The sequence below is a fragment of the Haemaphysalis longicornis genome, unplaced genomic scaffold (genome assembly GCF_048455015.1).
Source record: "Haemaphysalis longicornis isolate Haplotype H1 unplaced genomic scaffold, Haemaphysalis longicornis Haplotype H1 scaffold_5, whole genome shotgun sequence".
Classification (NCBI taxonomy): Eukaryota; Metazoa; Arthropoda; class Arachnida; order Ixodida; family Ixodidae; genus Haemaphysalis; species Haemaphysalis longicornis.
The window spans coordinates 132,007,810-132,026,207 of record NW_027526385.1 but is presented as its reverse complement, the minus strand read 5'-3'; the positions used below and the strand labels follow the sequence as shown (position 1 = coordinate 132,026,207).

Below are 18,398 nucleotides of genomic sequence, written 5' to 3'. Positions count from 1 at the left end.
TCAGCTGACATTGAGCTTCAACGGTATGTCTCATAGAACGGAGCTTGGAAAGCACGAATGTTTCATATCGTAATTGTGTGTCATACTGTGCCATATGTGGCTGCACACCTGCAGCGCCATTTGTGAACCAAGGATGATGCACCCTTTTGTACCCCGTGAGGTGGGTGATTTTGCAGGAAAAGCTCCTACAGATTCGGGTGCTAAGTAAGCACCCTATGATATTTTGGGCAGAAAAGGGTGCTCCTGCGGCGACAAAATCCAAGCACCTTAAAGGGTGTAAAAATTGTGTTATGAGGGTGCTCCTGGGGCGACAAGCTGAACGCACCCTTTTGGGAGTAAAATTGCTTAGTGTGTGGTTACGTCGAGCTCCGCAAGATGGCGGTACTTGTCCATGCTAAGCGCATGATATGGTTTGGACATTCCAAGCTCTAACCCGCCGAACGCAAAGTAATGCCTCGACTCCAATGCGAGTGCTTTTAATAACAACTGTGATGACACCACTGTTGAGAATCGGTTGAAACGAAGCAGGCGACGCACGTTGGTGTTATATTTTTCTTCGGCGTGCGGCCGCAGTAGCACGAGCCGCGCCATGTCCGTGGCGCGATCAGCCATGTTTGTGGCTATTTCATTGTTGCCAAACGAAGAAATTGACAGCTAAACTTGTCAATACCGGCTATAGCATGGGTCAAAAATAAATGTTCTTTATAGTTCAGACTGCTGTGTCCACCTGATTGCATTCGGAGGGATGGAATTTTATAACTGCTTGTATCTTGATATTTCGTATGTGCTTGGCTGTAAAGTTTAAAGTGAAGTCGCCAATATGTTTATTAATAGACACCTCAATCATAGTTTATGGTTGTGAATTAGTTTTAGTTTCAGGATTCATACACAGAATTTTGCAAACATTATTGTTTCTATTTTATGTTGCGACATTTACTGTCAATTGTAAAAGTTTCTTCGGAAAACATGGTTTCGTTCGGCTTGAGTCTCAAGATTTTTGACACAATAGAAATTGTGCAATTTATGGTCATTTGAACTTATAGCCGAGATGAGGTCGTCGTACTCCAGCCGTACTCTGCCGGAAATTCGGCCCAGCTACGGGCATTGGAGTCTACCTTTTAAAAAAGTTGTGACGACAATTACCAATACAAGTTCTCTACGGGTGCACATCACATGAGATGTTGTTTTTGGAAGCCACCACCAGAAAACATGATTGCAATTGTAGTGGGGGTCCAGTTCTGTCGAGTTGTATCACTTGAATGCTAATGTGTAGTGAGCACACTGAAAATTTTTTCAGTGGTTCCTCTAGTGCACCAATGTTGTGATCGTCACGTGCATGAAATTGTGAAGTTCTATTATTTCTTCTTTTTTGGTTCAGACTACTACGTTTTTTTTGTGTCATGTCAAGTTAACCGATATTTCAAGATATCCGAGTTTGACACCAGGAGGAATCACTGTATATGTAACTTAAAATTGTGCCATTAGTCATAAATTGTTGCATTTCATTCACTTACAGAGCCGCCAGACATACACCTGTCGCCATGAATTGCGCTAGGACACCATGGTGATAGGTCGCAAGCCGCCAAGGCCCTGGTGATGACATGCGCAGCACCATAATACTGCGCATGCCATCACCTTAACAAACGGTGTGAGGATGCTCAACACCCTTTTTTTAGGGTGTTGAGCGTCCTCAACACCCTTTTTTAAAGGTGTTGAGCTCAACACCCTCTTTTTGTTCTTCCACCCTTTTTTCGTCCGTACACCCGTTTTTTGCGAAAACACCTTTTAAGGGTGTTAGCCATGGGACAAGGTTTTTACACCCTTTTCAGCCAAAAAGGGTGTAAAAAAGTTTACTGTGTACACGAACTGAGCAAGTATTATATAGCCTTGATCTATACTTAAGGCACGCACGCAACCTGCATATGCCAGCAGTGGCATTGGTAGAAATTTGTATCGGGGTAAGGAGTGGGCACGTTTTTTATATGAAAGGGGGCCGGGGACAGTGGTCAAGTGTCATTTTGTGCTCTGTATCCCAAGGCAGAAAAACAAATTCTGGTCGGGGGGCGAAGGCGGGGGGGGGACGTGCCTGGTTCCCGGTTTTCCACCCACTGCAATCAAAATAAACAACTGATTGCTTTAATACAGCAGTGGAAGGCATGAATACAGACTAAAGCTTCAGACAAAATGCAAGATTTTTTTATAAACACCGAGGCGAATCATACGACAGTCTGCTAAAGTACGTTTCTCTAGTCACGAGTCTGTACTAGTTCAGCTGGAGTTGACTTGAAGCACACACGCAAAGGGCTCGCCAACTTGCATCAGATGGCAATGACACACACTTAACTTTTTTACACCCTTTTTGGCCGAAAAGGGTGTAAAAATCTTGTCCCATGGCTAACACCCTTAAAAGGTGTTTTGGCAAAAAAGAGGGTGTACAAATGATAAAAGAGTGTTGAGCTCAACACCCTTAAAAAAGGGTGTTGATAATGCTCAACACCCTAAAAAAAGGGTGTTGAGTCTCACGCCCCTTTTTTGAGGTGATGGCATGCGCAGTGGCAATGTCAAACGGCGGAGTGCGCAGCTTTCAACACAAACAGCCAATATGCACAAGTTACAATTGGAACACGGGATGCATGCGGTACAGTGACTGGATACTTAGCACTACATGCGCTGTTCTTGCTTTAATATCCAGCAGAGGAAAGCTCCCCGATGGAGTCAGTGGGCTTGTCGCAAAAAAACTAATATTTTAGCGCTAACTTTGGAAGTCTGGATTTTACTATGGGAATATACAAATCAACACGCGGATTTGCAAAAACTTTTTATTACGCGGTAGTTTTTGTGATCTATAACTTATAGAATTTTATTAAATACCATACAAATCTTCCCCGTCACCTCAACACCCTTCATAAAAGGTGTTCATTATTTCAACACCCTTTTTCCCAGAAGGGTGCAAAGCTACAAATTAGGGTGTTCGAAAGAAAGAATAAGGGCGTAAAGAAAAAAGGGTGTAAGAAAAAGGGTGTAAGAAAAGACCGCCAACTAGGAAAAAAGTGAGGCATCTGTAAAGGATGCACCACCGCATGTAGGGCATTATAACAGGGAAGTCGGCTTTCGAGCTTGTTAGAGTGTGAGCACAAGGGGCGTATGCGTATCCGCACCTCTTACTGTACCATTTCAAAGGTAATAGTCTTTTTTTATTCTAAAAGGCAAAAAAACTGGCGCAGCTTGCAATAGTATTGCAAGGATGGAGAAACAGCATAGCTGGGGTCTGACCAAGCTTGTTTCTCCCTTGGATCCCTGGCAGTTGGGGGGGGGAGGGGTGAAGGGGGGCACACTGGAACAGCCTTGCAAAATCCGGTTAAACTTGGTACCACCCCTCAGGGGTCATCCTAGCTTAGCAAAAACATTGTAAAGCTTAGCAAACATAACAAACTTAGTAACAGTGGAAGAAACTGGGTCGACCCCCAGCTCCGCTCTTCTTTTTTTGCAACTGCACACCTATTTCACACCATTTCGAAAACCTAAAGAAAGCCGAGCGTGTTGCAGTCGGTAAATATCCTTTTCGCCACACGACTACAGTCTTTTTAATTTTGAAGGTTCAATTGGTGTTTCACGTGCCAAAGCTTAGCTTGGGGCATGTGGTGCACCGAATAAGGAAGCGAGCGATCATTGCATATGAGCAATTATTTTTTTTGCGTTTGGAAATTTCTTGCGAGTAGAGGAGTATTTGAGGGGATGTCTTATTCTTCATTGCGTTATTATGCATTCAAACACGGCCTTATTCCATGAACAGCTGAACACCTATTTCACATCCTTTCAACACCCTAAGAAAAAACAAGGGTGTTGAAGTTGACCAACACCCTTTTTTTCAAACAAAAAGGGTGTAGAGCTAGGAAAAGGGTGTTGAGACTCAAGAAAAAAGGGTGTAAAGGCCTCGCAACACCCTTTTTTCACTTATGCTACACCCTTTTTGGCTAAAAGGGTGTAAAAAAGTTTATTGTGCATGAGCCCTCAACGATCAGAGGCCTTCTCAGGCTATTTTAAGTCAAATTTTTCCGCTAATGCCACCAAAATGACGTCACTTTCTGACGGGATCTTGCGTCACATCCTGTTTAGTTTTTGTTCCGCCGGAAGTGTTCCCTCCTCACACAGATGGCGCTAAGCCCCATGAGCAGCTTAAGAGCCGCCATTTTCTGAACGTATGGCCTTCTATGGAAGCTTCGCTACCAGTTACATTTACCTTGTATTGAATTTTTATGCAGTGAATATCATTATTAGTGACTGAAAAGGCTAATGAAGAAGCTCCGTAAACAAGGAAACGCCTCTGTATTGTAACAATATTTGCTGGTTGACGTGCGTACACATAAACATAACACGTTTACCATTTCGCAGTAATTTTAACCCATGGGTATTTCCCTGTCCCTCAAAGTCACAAACTCAGTAAAAATTGTAGCTGGGGTATCTTCTCGCGTTACGCCAGAATGCGCAACTGGGATATGGTAAACGATTTCAAACTTCCAAAAGCACTGTAAACGCCAAGCCATCATTGGAATCAGATATAACCCATTCCGAGACCCAATACTGAAGCCTGTATTGGTGATCGATTAAAAATATGCAAGTCAGGTCTATCGTTTTTAGGGGCGTGTAAAAGTTATGTTGACCACCGAGTAAGTTACCTTGGATCGGGAAAAACGGCATATCAGTGACAAAAACTGCACCTGGTAAATACAAACACTACGTGAGTGGTGCGATTGCCGGTCGAAGACGAACGGATCACAACCGGAAGAGTTCAGCGCAGATTACGAATAGAAGGGGCCGCAGATAGGGGAAAACCAATGTTACTTGAATACTTGCACAGGAATATGGACGGGCGCGGTACACAACCAAATAAAGAACCCTACAACACTCATACACTCAAAAACCAAATTGAGGAGACACGCGATGAGCTCACTATGCAGGATACATTGGATGCGGTCAGTACACGATGCGCCGTGGAACGGCACTTGCCCGTTGGTGTTCGGCGTCTCCTTTGTGGTGGAAACAGTCGCTAGCGCACTCAGCGCCTTGTTATGGTGCGCCGTCAGTCGTGCGTAGCCCAGCCTCGCTGTACGAATCGACCAGCTTCCCTGAAGTAGAATCATGGCCAGTTGCCTGGTGTTCCGAGAGCTAAACTGTCTCCCGCAAGCGCCCGCTTTTTTCTGCCTTCTCGCTGGTGCTCCACAGCCTGGCCGATGCGCCAAATATATTGATTACGGCGACGCACGGGCACACTCCCCGACGTCGCTTTTGCTGATGATGATGGCGGGTGAGGGAGGCAACTCATCACAGCCTTCAAGGGACCCCGCACACGCATATCCTCTTTAATGAAATGTTTACTCATTCACCCTTAACATGCTATTTGTGGATACTTAGACATACTTTTGCATTGCATTCCGGTTCCTCGCGTGCATGAGGATGAGCCCGAAGCGCATGCGAAGCTGCGGCCGTGCAGGTCCGCAATATTTCGGTTTTTCACTTGTCAGTTTAAAGCAACATCCGTGCACTTTGGCAGCCTTGCTTTGCGCACTGTTTCAGAAGCCACCTATGCTATTTTAGCTGTGTCACTGGCAGCGCGACATTTTGTTTTGTTGTTGTTTGGAAAAGTGGCACTCCGCCACGTTAATTTCCATTGCACCCTGTTCCGACTCCGACTGTTTGCTTCGCACGTAATGAAAACTAAGCAAGAACTCGTAAAGCGGCGGCGCGGCTAGTAGAAACATGCCTGCGACCCTCCGTGTCTTCATTGCATTGAGCTTACCTCACTACGAGCCTTTCGGCCAGATCCTGCGCGAAGTAAGCGATACAACTGCCGTCGCCTCTACCTACTTTTTCCCTTCCCCCTGCCTGTACTGCTTGGCTGCCGCACGACTGTGTGAATGGCGCTTCTCTTCTCCCGTCTGGAACACAGCCTTCTTTGTTTCCGGAAAAGCGCGATGGATTTTGGAATACATCCTTCGAATTCTTACAGAATCATACCAGTAGAAATAACCTTCAGATATACGTATTCGCTCAGTGAATTACGCTATAAAAGCTATAAAACCTGCACTTTAGCATTACTTTATTATAAACACTAAGCACACTTCCATAAGCAAAACTAGAGATACAACTCTCTTTGTAGGCGCAGATAAGGTATATTTTGGCAACTTAAGCTATCCTTATTGCTAAACAAAAGCGCCTAACAATATAACTGCTGCGGAAGAGTCGGTGGAAGACCTCACGTGTTGAACGTAATTTAGGGGTACGCAGGATGTACCTTAGATTCCCTTCGAAAATCGTTATGAAGCAAAAAGCCCCAATATATAATAAAGAAAAGCTTATGGCTTCCCAGGTGAACTACGGCGAACTAGAACGAGCGCCACCAGGGGAAAATAAATCTATACACTTCAACCTAACTGTAGTGATTTAGGATTCGGGCGCTAAAACAGGTCGTAGTCTATTTTTGAAATGCAACTTACTAATTTTGTGAACGCGGTTGTGGCCTGCTGGATCCATGGACTTGCTCCACCTTGGTTGAATCCATGAAATAAAATCTTGATACCTTTCATTGTATCAATATCCGGTACATCTTCAACGGAGCGGTTGTCTGCGTAGTTCAAAATGAGGGGTTTTTGTGGCGTCGAAGGACTGAATAGTTTCATAACGCTGTGAACACAACTTGGTGACCTTGGCAGAGTGTCTCCTTGCGTCATCGAATTTCCAACTTTAAAGCAACCGATGTGGTTACTGTAGCACGCTTCCTCCTGCTGTCACAAAAACAATGAATAGATTGAGTTGTTTGGTACAAGCGTCGGCCGCCAACGTTGAAACAATTTACCAGCGTTATTGCTCAAGGTAATCTATTTTAAATTCGTTCTCAAAAACGTGCTGACCAAGTTAAGTTGATTGATTGTATGGTTTAACGTCCGACGCAAAGCAGGCGATGAGGCGCGCCGTAGTAGAGTTCTCCCGATTAATTTTGTTCAGCTGGGGATCTTTAACGTGCGCCGATATTTCGTACACACTGGCGTTTTTGTTTTTGGCAGCCATTAGAAAAGAGGCCCTTGCGGCCAAAAAGTGAACCCGCAACCTCGTGCTCAGCAGCGCACCTGAACTAATTAATTAGGATATGGAATGCTGTGTAAGCTCTCTTGCACGGAGAACAAAAAATTTGCAGCGTCTAAATCAGCTCAGACATTTTGAAGGCTGCCATTTGTAATGCTTATTAAAAATTTTTGAATGGTACGGTCCACTAGCTTATTTTTTTTAGTGTTCGTTTCTTTGTCTCTCGGCGCAAATTACACAGCAGGCGTCACCCTATTACGGAAAAAAGTGTGCTGGTGTTTTGAAACGGCGCACCTCATACGGCAGACGCAAAGGGAGAGGGAATCATAATAGCATGAAGCCGGCAAACATGGTGCGCACCAAGACCCAGCTTTCACATCCGCTATCGGTAGCAACGAATGTGTTAGGGAGAGATTGAAGAGGTACAACAAACGGTTTGAACTCCTTTCTCCAACTACTGCTCAGGTGAGACAAGAATTGATATCGGCTCGGGGTAGACACTAGAGCACCAGGCAAAATTCAAGCCAGGCAACACTTTAGGCATAGCACCCAGGGCTCATATCAATAAAGACGGCACAATGAAGAAAAATTACGCGAAGTAAATCTACCTTAAAAACGCTCCAACAAAGCTATCGCTACCAAACAGGCAATTAGAAACAGGCGCAACCAAGTTATTCCAGATACGTTAGTCGCAGCGGATACACAACTGAAGCCCGAAGCAGCAAAAGTAAAAAAAAGCATCACGCGGTCACCTGGCCCTGTAATGCATGGTCCATCAATACCACTGTACCTGCGCCCAAACCATGGTAAGCCAAACCCGATTATACCAGTAAATATGCGATTAGCTGCTGACCCGCGTAGCAGTGAAGTAGAACAGTTGAAGCTTGAGTGTCTTCCTCAGAAGCTTAAAGGAGTACTGACACGAATTTTTTGTGTTGGGTTTGTTTCGCGGCCAGAGGTGCCTACGATCCCAGTAATCCCAAAATGGAATATTATAATGTCGAACGCAGCATAAATATTTACTTACAGCTCCGGTTATTCGTGTCAGTGTCGATTTCGGTGAAGCGAACACCGAGGCAGCCGCCTTGAAGGGAAGGCGCATTCGACGTCACTGTTTTCGTCGCACCACAGCCGATGCCGGTCTGGGCGTGCGCGCGCGCCAAATCGGCCGACCATCCGTAGTCGCACATGACGTCAGTCCCGAAACATGTGACGGGATGCACAAGGCGGAAAAGCGCGCGCTCATCGCACCTCCGCCGCCTCGATACGTCACGGGAGTCCCGCCGTCGGCCGTTTAGGTCGAAGCGCAGATGACGTCACGAGCTGGCTCGATGGCGCGGATCAGCTTTCTCGTGGGTGCAAGAAATAAAGTTGATTTAAAAGATGTTTTACTGAGCGGTTATGGTTTATATTTGTAAAGAGTATCTCCAAATACAAAGGAAGCTTTTTACATAATTATCTGATCTTTGGAATTTCGTGTCAGTACTCCTTCAAGGCGAACGATCCAGCAACAGACGTCCATGGCCCTTCAGGGGGCGGAGAAGACTTATACAGAAAGACAACATATATTCGGTGAGAAGATGGGCGAAATGTTTGGTACAAAGTTCGATGCCTGCTGGAAAAATCAGCGCTTTAACGCCAGGTTGACAGCCATTAAAGCAGCTATGAGGACAAATACAACTTTGTTTTACTCCAAATATTTTGTGTTTTATGGTGCTCCTGGCGCTTGTCCGGCCCCAAATGATGCCGTATTAACTAAGATATTAATCAATTTAGGTTAAATTTTGGATTCTCCCACCAAATCATGCGTTTTCGGCACGTTAGCAGTTAAGTCATAAGCGCGCGTATACAAACTAACTTGCATTGCGTGATTCGGCTGCAGCGCTGCTTGCCGTCGGTATTCCCAGATGGCGCTACCCTACTCATGCACTGACCATTTTGTGCCGTTGCTTTGTTTTGTGACCGTATTTATACCTGGATTGGTTCTGTTACTGTAGAAAGTAATCGTTTCATGAAACATGGAATATCCTCGACAAACAGAGTCACGTAAGACAACGTTGCTTACACCAATCGGCTACTGCGTGTAAGACAACTCGAAAGCGGCGGACTACTGTGCAGCTAAAACAAGCATAGTGCGCGCAGTACAAACGACATTACGAATACGCACATCAAAGTTTGCGGGTGCTTTCGTAACTTACACGGTTTATCCCCACACTCTGAATGCTATAAAAGAAATGTGCCCAAAATTTAAGGGCCAATAGCTCGTTCGGCAGCGTTATAAGCTCTGCCTAATTTGCGTTTGCTTTCGCCGGCCTCCGCCAATCGCATTGCTGGCTGGTATGACATCAAACGTTCTGTTCCGGGAAATGAGCTAGTGGGTAGCATGACCATTCGGTTTTTGTAAATGCAGAGCATTTCAGTAACTCACAATGTCACCCGCGTTGACGTCCGTAGTCCGCACCGCACCCCTCTCTACTATATATAAAAAATACTATCCGGCGTCCGGTTTCGATCCCTCGACCCTGCTGGCGGAACGCAATGTACATGGTGCTCTACCCACTGCGCCACAAAGCCGACACAGAATGGGACACTACGAACGCGCCTTATATGGTTGACTCATTCAAATTACTGCTGACGAGCGCTCTCTCGTCAGCAGTTGCCACAAATGCAACAACACTAACGTAACGCAAACTACTTAACGTCGTGCGCCCCCGGAAATGCTCTGCATTTGATCGTGCCCCTCGCGAGGGGGATGTTTCACTGTTCCTAATTAACTGCTTATTTGAGCAAAGCGTGTGTTAGAAGTGGTGCCAGTATGATTCGAACGAGTCAATCGTTCGAATGAACCAAACCTTGGATTTTTCTTTATGGCCCTTTTGAAGGTAAAATTACACTGCCTTTCCGACACGAGAAAAGAGCGGTGCTCACAAAGTTCAAGCCTTACCACAGAGCGGTATCACCAATAAGCGCCAAACCACCGTATAAAAAGCACAGCAAAATATAAAAGGCACGGAAGAAAGACAAGTAAGTAATTTGGCAAAGGAATATCTGTGGGCACAATCCACAATGCGGGCTACGTCATTATGTGCTCTGTACTCCTCCCCAACGCGAGAGATCCAATCCGCCTCAGAAATCAAAGACATTAGTGACTGGGCTTCCTCGATACTAACAGACATAAAGTCGGCAACACAAGAAGTCAAGGCCAGTGTTTAGACTCCAAGTGTCGATCCCAAGCTGTTACACCTGTGGGAGGCTCGCCGCAGCCTCATCAGGAGGTGGAAGCGTCAGCGCCACAACAGAAAACTCAAGAAGAGAATAGCAAAACTGTCTGAGCAGGCCGCAAAATACGCAGCGGAGCTATGCAGTCAGAACTGGCTGCAGCTCTGCGACGGGCTCCGCGGTACCCTCAGCGCATCCAAAACATGGAAGCTGCTCAGATACCTCATTGATCGGACAAATTACAAAAGCGCAGCCTGCAAGAAAATTAACACCATTATTCACAAGTCTGAGGGATCCCAAGAGGATCTGCTCAGAAAACTGCAGCAGAAATACCTGCCCATGCACCCACCTTATGCGGCCCCTGTCTACAAGGGAGATCCAAACCCGCAATTGGATGCACCCATTACCACGGCTGAGGTGAAAGCTGCGCTTCAGAAAATCCGCCGAAATACCGTGCAAGGTCAGTACCAAATCACAAACATCCCTCACAGGCTACTACAATCAGTGCTGAGAGAGAGGAGCCATCCCACTTGAATGGAAATCTGGTGAGGTGCGCCTAATACCTAAACCAAACAAACACCTCGGCATCGAAAACCTACGGCCAATATCCCTCACGTCGTGTATCGGGAAGCTGTTCGAACACGTCGGAACTTCCTCGAAGACACAAAGCAGTTCCCACCGACCATGTGCGGGTTCCGGCAGCACCTGTCGACTCAAGATGTGTTGCTGCAACTGAAGGAGGACATCATAGAACGGGCCAACACCCACACACCTAAGGCCATCCTGGCTCTAGATTTAAAAGGGCCTTTGACAACGTCAGCCATGAAGCCATACTCACTAATCTGAAGGAGCTCGGGTGTTGCAGTCGCACATACACCTACGTCAGAGACTTTCTCACCGGGCGGCAAACTACCCTCAAGATTTGAGGCATTCAGACACAACCGACTCGCACCGGCGGACGCGGCACGCCACAAGGAGCGGTCCTGTCCCCCCTCCTATTCAACATTGCCCTCATCGGCCTGCCTAAACAACTGGCGTTGATTCCGGGCTTACACCATGGTCTTTAGGCCGATGATATCACGGTGTGGACCTGGATGGGCTCGGTCGGGGAGATGCAGGACCGTCTCCAAATGGCGGCTGATACCGTGAACAAGTATGCTAAGAACTTTGGACTCTCGTGCGCCCCAGAAAAATCTGAGCTGCTTCTAGTGCGCAGAAAAGGCGGGAGGCAAGCAGATGTCCCTTCGATGGAGATCACGCTGGACGGCGCTACCCTCCGCAAGTGAAGATTCTAGGTATGATAATTCAAGCAGATTGCGCAAACACCACGATGATAAGGAAATTGGAACACACGACTTGTCAGATTGCCCACACGCTCCGTCGGATCACGACCAAGGGAAGAGGCATGAAGGATGCGGATACGCTTCGCCTCGTCCAGGCGTTCGTCGTATCGAGAATAATCTATGTGACGCCCTATGCACTACTAAACAAGGCAGAGAATAACAAGTTAGATACGCTCTTGCGAAAGGCGTTTAAACAAGCCCTGTGTCTGCCCCCCTACACCTCCACGGATCGTCTCCTCAAGCTTGGGGTGCACAACACTGTGGACGAGCGGATTGAGGGCCACCTGCTCAGTCAGCGCTACCGGCTAGCAGGGACGGATGCAGCAGGGCCCTTCTGCTAAGACTGGGCATAAACATCCCTGATCGCCCTCCTGAAACCACAGTAAACATCCCTCGCGAACTACGCCGAAACATCAGAGTGGCCCCGTTGCCCAGAAACATGCACCCGCAGTTCCACGAGGGTCGGAGAGAGGCGCGAGTTAGACCCCTGGAGAAAAACTACGGCTCAAACAATATAGTTTATTATAGGGACGCCACAGATTATGCAAGACGAGGAGCCATAGTAGCGACTGGGACGAAGAAGGATAGCCACGCCACGAGCCTCACTCTCAACAAAGTGTCGACGCTACAGGCCGAAGAGGTAGCTATTGCACTGGCAATAACGCAGACCCCAGCGGAAGTGATAATCACGGATTCGCAGTCAGCGTGTAGGAGCTACCTCCAAAGCCACATCTCGTGCATCGCCATGAAGATCCTCGGCCAGAACCCTCCGAAGAAAAGGGTGTCGATTGTCTGGACACCAGCTCACGCTTCCCTCTGAGGTAATGTCTTTGCTCATGAGATTGCTCGAGGTCTAACCAGCCGAGCGCCGCGAGAAAGTTGGCTAGAGACAGCGATCCTGTAACTTCATACCACGAGGTGACCCAATTATACAGGCTCACCAGGCTTATGCTACCCGCTGGCCATCACTCCCTCAGCAAGGCAGAGGAGCGCTCCTGGCGTGTCCTCCAAACCAACACGTTCCCCCACCCGACCAAACTCCACTTATTCTGGCCAACAATATACTACTCACAGTGCCAATTCTGCAACGCGCCCTGCTCCTTGTATCACATGGTGTGGGAGTGCCAGCTTAGCCCCTCACTTTCCCCGATTTCTAATCCCTCGATTGAGCAGTGGGAGTAAGTGCTGGAGAGCTCTAGCCTCGAAGAGCAGCTTCGGTTGATCCACCAGGCTGAGGCGGCTGGACCCTCCAACGGGGTCCTGAACTGAGGAAACCGCCCGCTTGACTCCTTTCATTAAAGTTTATTCTCTCTCTCTCTCTCTGTGGGCACAACGAGGTACAGGCGAACGTACACCTATTCGTAGACAAAAAAAGGGTGAGATGCCATACGTCATCCGCCACCAGGAGACGAGAGACTGGAGGCTTGGCCAAACTCTCCGTGTAGCCCCCGTACTACTGGGAGGACGGACCGGCCTCGGACAATGAACAGTTATCAATGGCGACCCTTGTCAAACGTAACCTTCCGGTCATTCATCATGACACCGGCGTAACAATCATAAAGCGCTCCCTCGTGGATATCATGTAGTCAAAACACCGGAAGTAGGCGCCCTTCAATACAAAACGTGAACAGCACCATACGCAAGACTTGTAGTTTTGTGAACTTGCTTCGCAGAACACCAGATTGAGTGACCCACAAACGCTGTTAACTTTAGGGGACTTCAACGCACTACGCCAAGCTGCGAATACAAGCGGGGGACAATGTAATAGCCGAATCTCTGCCTAATGCCCAGCAACAAAGTCCGTCTCACGTCACCGACCAATATACCGCACTACGATTCAAAACAGCGACTGTGTCGACACTACACTAAACTTTACCTTCTATGCGAAATCTAAATGTTAAAGTAAAATATTTAAATACACAAAAACCTACAAAGTGACCACCATAAGGTTTTCACAATAGAGGCGCCCCCTTCGAACAACAAGGGGGCACGCAGCTTAACGTTACAGAATGAGACTAATTAGGAAAGCTTTAAACCACGGAAACAATACACACGCGAACAAACGAGAGACACGCCAGCACTCAGAGGGCTGGCAGTCTTCAGTAAAGAATATAGGCCTGCGCGAAGCAGAAACTGCATCAAAGCTGCCATAAGACATGTGATGGTATGAAGGGACTGAAGGGTATCACAAAAGCCTAAAATATACTTAGTTGTGCAATCGGCCAAGATGAAAGTAATACCACGCAGCTGCTTAATCTAAATAAGATTTCTCGCACCTCACCGGCAACGGTCAACCACTTTCTGAAGGAATTGTATTATCGACACAACACGAAAAGCACTCAAAAATACTCACGAGCATCTAATGCGACTCTCGATCTTCCTTACACGACGGCGGAGATGCGGTGAGCCACACGGGATGTGCACCCTTAACACGGATGACAACTTCTTGGAGGCTCTCGAAAATTAGATGAGCAATAGCAAGAAGGACAGCAAAATAGACAGACCAAGGACAACACTAATGCTGTCATAGTCCTGAGCCGGGCATGAAATTGCACCTTAAAAATGTCTGAGCGAGGCGAGTCTAGAGCTTCGGTTCGACGAATTAGAGGGCATTAAATGGGATGTCATAAGGCTCAGCGAGGTTAGCAAGACAGGTGAAGCCTTTACAGTGTTGAAAAATGGACACTTCCTATGTTACCGTGGTCTAGTGGACAGAAGAAAACTGGGATTGGGATTCCTTTTCGATAACAATCATAGCTGGATACATGATTACAAAACTCAGATGTATGCGGTTATAGACAACCCAGGCAATGACGTGACAATGAAGGATAAATTAGTTAAAATAGCCCAGGAGTTTTATAGATATCTGTACAGTAACCGCGACATCCAGTATAATACCGAATGAGGAAGTAGTTCAAAGGAGATGTACGGGAAGTTAGGAAGGCTTTAAAAGACATGAAAAAGGACAATGCACCTGGTGAGGATCAGATAACAGCACACTTCTTGAAGGATGGCGGGCAAATTGTACTAGAAAAACAGGCAAACCTGTACACCCAATGGGTAATGAACGCGAGTGTGCCGGAATCTTGGAATAACGCGAACATCATCCTAATCCGTAAGAAAGGTGACATGAAGAACTTGAAAAATTACAGTCTGATCAGCGCACTGTCAGCCTGTAACTAAGGTAATCGCAAAGAGAATTTCTGCCGCTTTAGAATTCAGTCAACCTGATGAACAAGCAGGGTTCCGTAAAGGTTATTCAACAATGGACCATATTCACACGATCAATCAGGTGATAGAGAAGTGCGCTGAGTACACTGAACCCCTATATATAGCCTTCATAGATTATGAAAAAGCATTTGACTCGGTCGAAACCCTAGCAGTCATTCAGGCATTACGGAACCAGGGGGTAGATGAGCATTATGTACGAATACTAGAGGATATCTACAATGGGTCTACAGCTACCATCACCCTCCATAGAGATAGCAGTAAAATACCTATAAGGAAGGATGTCGGACAAGGAGAGACAATCTCTCCAATGTTATTCACAGCACGTTTACGAGAGGTATTCATACCATAGTATCAGGAACAGGTGGGAAAAGAGCTAATAGAGAATACCTCAGTAACCTCACATTTTCTGTTGACGTTGCCTTGCTAAGTAACTCGGGGGACGAATTGCAAAGCAAGCTTACTGCAGTGGGCAAGCAGAGTAGAACCATGGGCCTGAAAATTATTACGCAGAAAACTAAAGGAACGCTTAACAACCTTAGGAGAACACAGTGGTTTGAGATAGGGGACGAGTCAGTGGAAGTGGTAATCGAATATATCTACTCAGGCCAAGTAGTGACCCCGGATCTAAATGATGAGGCAAATATTATTATGGGGTAAAGAATAGGATGGAGTGCATTCGGCAGACATTCTCAGGTAATGAATGGCAGACTACCATTGTCCCCGAATAAACAAGTATATAACAGCTTCTTCTTACCGGTACTCACCTACGGGGCAGAAACTTGGAGACTCACTTAAAATGTTCAATTTAAATTCAGGACGACTCAGGGAACAATGTAACCAAGGATGACAGATATAACCTTAAGGGACAAGAAGGTAAGCGGGGTGGGTCAGGAAAAAAACGCGTCTTAAGGACATATTAGTAGAAATTAAGAAGAAATGGCCGTGGAGAGGGCATGTAATACGAAAAGAAGATAACGCTTGATCATTAAGGGTATCTTTAGATGAGGCAACCGTGGCAGGTCGAGGCAGGAGGTTACATGGGCAGATGAGATCAAGGAGTTTGCGGAGATACATTGGTCGCAGTTAGCACAGAACCGGGATAATTGGAGATCTATGGGAGAGGCCTTCCCCTGCATTGAACGTAGCTAGGCTAATAATGAGGAGGATGACGATGATTATTATTAATATTAGTATTATTATATTAACATGATGGTGATGATGAACCTGTGACCAATCTTTCCTATTGTGGCCATGTGGAATCTATGAACAAATAGTGTAGTGTTAGACTGAGTAGGTACCTGCACAAAGAAGACTTTTCTCCTTTACGATGTTAAGCTTTTGACGCCAGCCTTCCAATAGGAGCTTGCGATTGAGGGTGAAGCATCAAGTTATATGGGAACAGGAATGTCTGGATTTAGGCACCGATACCATTACTATGCTCGACCTAACAGACGCACTAGATAGTTTAACGCACGACAAAACGCCAGGGTTAACAGCTGGAATGTTTCGAAACAGGAGAAGCAGGTCAAATTACATACTTAAAAAATAAAAAGCAGCTGAAATGCCACACGTCATTTTCACTATTTTTGATCCTAAAAAATAGAAAACCTACAGCACAGGGGTTAGCCGGGAAGTAGGGACACACCAGAAAAATCATCCTCTTATCCGGTTTTGTTGAATGTCCCTTTGATCGGCATACCTCGAGTGTTTGAAGGAAGAAAAACACGTACTTTGTCACAGCCTTTACGTTGACCAGGTTACCGTTGTCAGCCCTGGGTAGTTGACGTCAGCGTTGGTTACCTGAAGAATATATCGCAGGATGTTTTATAAGCATTGGAAAAGGGCATCAACCGAAAAGGCTTCCACTGCTCTGCAGGACATTGGAGGTTCTGTAAAATGCGCGCACGACCACATAAAAAATCGAGTATCCGAAGCCAATTAGCCATAGTTCAGCAGTGCAAAAGCTGTAGAATACGGTTAGTACATGTACTAAAATGTGGAAAGGGGTTTGACCTTATACTTAGGAGAACGGCCGCAATATACAGTCAATGCAGGCACTCAAAATGTTCTGTATCGACCGCCCGCACCATTTTGTCGGTTTCCAAATACTGCATGTCAGAGGGAACTTCAAAGCACATCGAATGCAACTAGCACGTTGGACTCAGAACCAAGTTCACCTGCTCTGTTACCCTCTCAGGGTTTATTCAGTGGTGAAAAATGCTATGCAACAAATTGTCAATTGAAAACCGAATTTTCTCCCTCGTGTCATTTCATGACGTTTCGTGTTACGCAAACAGTGAACAGACCGCGAATGAGACCGCGATGAGGTACCAGGAAACCTACCAAGTGAGGCTCGTGGCCGCCGGAGCCGTTTGTTGCGCTCTCGGCTCGTACAACTTCCGGCCATATAAGTCGATAGCTGGCGCTCTGAGTGCGCCACATTTGGGGCCGCATGAGACATGTGACGGTGGTTACACAGTATGAATGTGCCTCACGGCCTTTTACCTTACCTATACAAAACGTCTGCCAGATAGCGCTACCGCAGCGAGAACACGGCTTGGGTGTGTGTGCGATGGTGCGTGCAATTTGTTTTTGTCCACGACGCTATTTTTTTCTACGGCTTTTACGTGCACATGTTTTAGATGCAAATCATCTCTTGCTCGGGGCTATGTCCGGCGTCCGTCCGTTGTCCACACCTCTCCCCCTACACTATAAAAAACAAATATTTAGCGGCGCCCAGTTTCGATCCCACGACTCTCTGGCCTCAACGGGGGGTACCCGGCGCTCTTCCAACTGCGCTACAAAACCGAGACAGGAGAAAGTGCTATGAACACGCCTTATGTCCATGACTCATCCAAACTACGTCAAGAAGCTACTTATACAACGAAGGCACACGAAGCTGAACGTCAACGGAAACGACGAACTGAAAACTTTAGAGGAGGATGTTAGTGTCTTTTGCTCGGGGGGATGTACCGCGTCCATACCCCGTCCGCAGCGCGTCTGACGATGATTGTGGCAGGATGCCCCTAGGGACTGGCCAACCAAAGAATCCATCACGAGATAGCTTCGCATTCAACAACCGTCGTCATCTTCCCGTAGGGGAACCGCTGAAGACGAAGAAAAAGAAGAAGACAAAGCTGCGAAGAAGAGGGCGTGTACGTTGCTCACGCCCCGTCCGCAGCGCTTCTGATGATGATTTTGGCAGGATGCCCCTAGGGATTGGCCAACCAAAGAATCCATCGCGAGATAGCTTCGCGTTCAACCACCGTCGTCTACTTCCCGTAGGGGAACCGCTGAAGAAGAAGAAGGAGAAGAAGACAAAATCACCGATTTCGAATACTTACGGTGGAGACTTTCTTGAGAGCCTATGGCGGGGGGGTTAGCAGGGCACAATTTATCTTTGTAGCTGAGCCAGCTGTGTTTCTGGCGGCCCAGTGGCCCAGGTCCTATCGACCGCAAGTTACTCTAGCACAAAGCTTGGTGTCTCCATTAGGGGTTGCGCTCAATAACATACTTCTATCTCTT

General features: G+C 46.7%; 1 long non-coding RNA gene across 1 annotated transcript in view; it reads right to left on the bottom strand.

The window, feature by feature from the left end:
• Window positions 1-16,700, bottom strand: part of LOC144139401 (uncharacterized) — a 56,231-nt gene extending 39,531 nt beyond the window's left edge. Inside the window, exons 1-2 of the long non-coding RNA XR_013316187.1 lie at window positions 16,604-16,700; window positions 6,495-6,622 (exon numbers count right to left, since the gene is read on the bottom strand). This is a non-coding gene — a long non-coding RNA (uncharacterized LOC144139401). The remainder of the gene's footprint in view (window positions 1-6,494; window positions 6,623-16,603) is intronic.
• Between the last annotated feature and the right edge of the window lie 1,698 nt (window positions 16,701-18,398).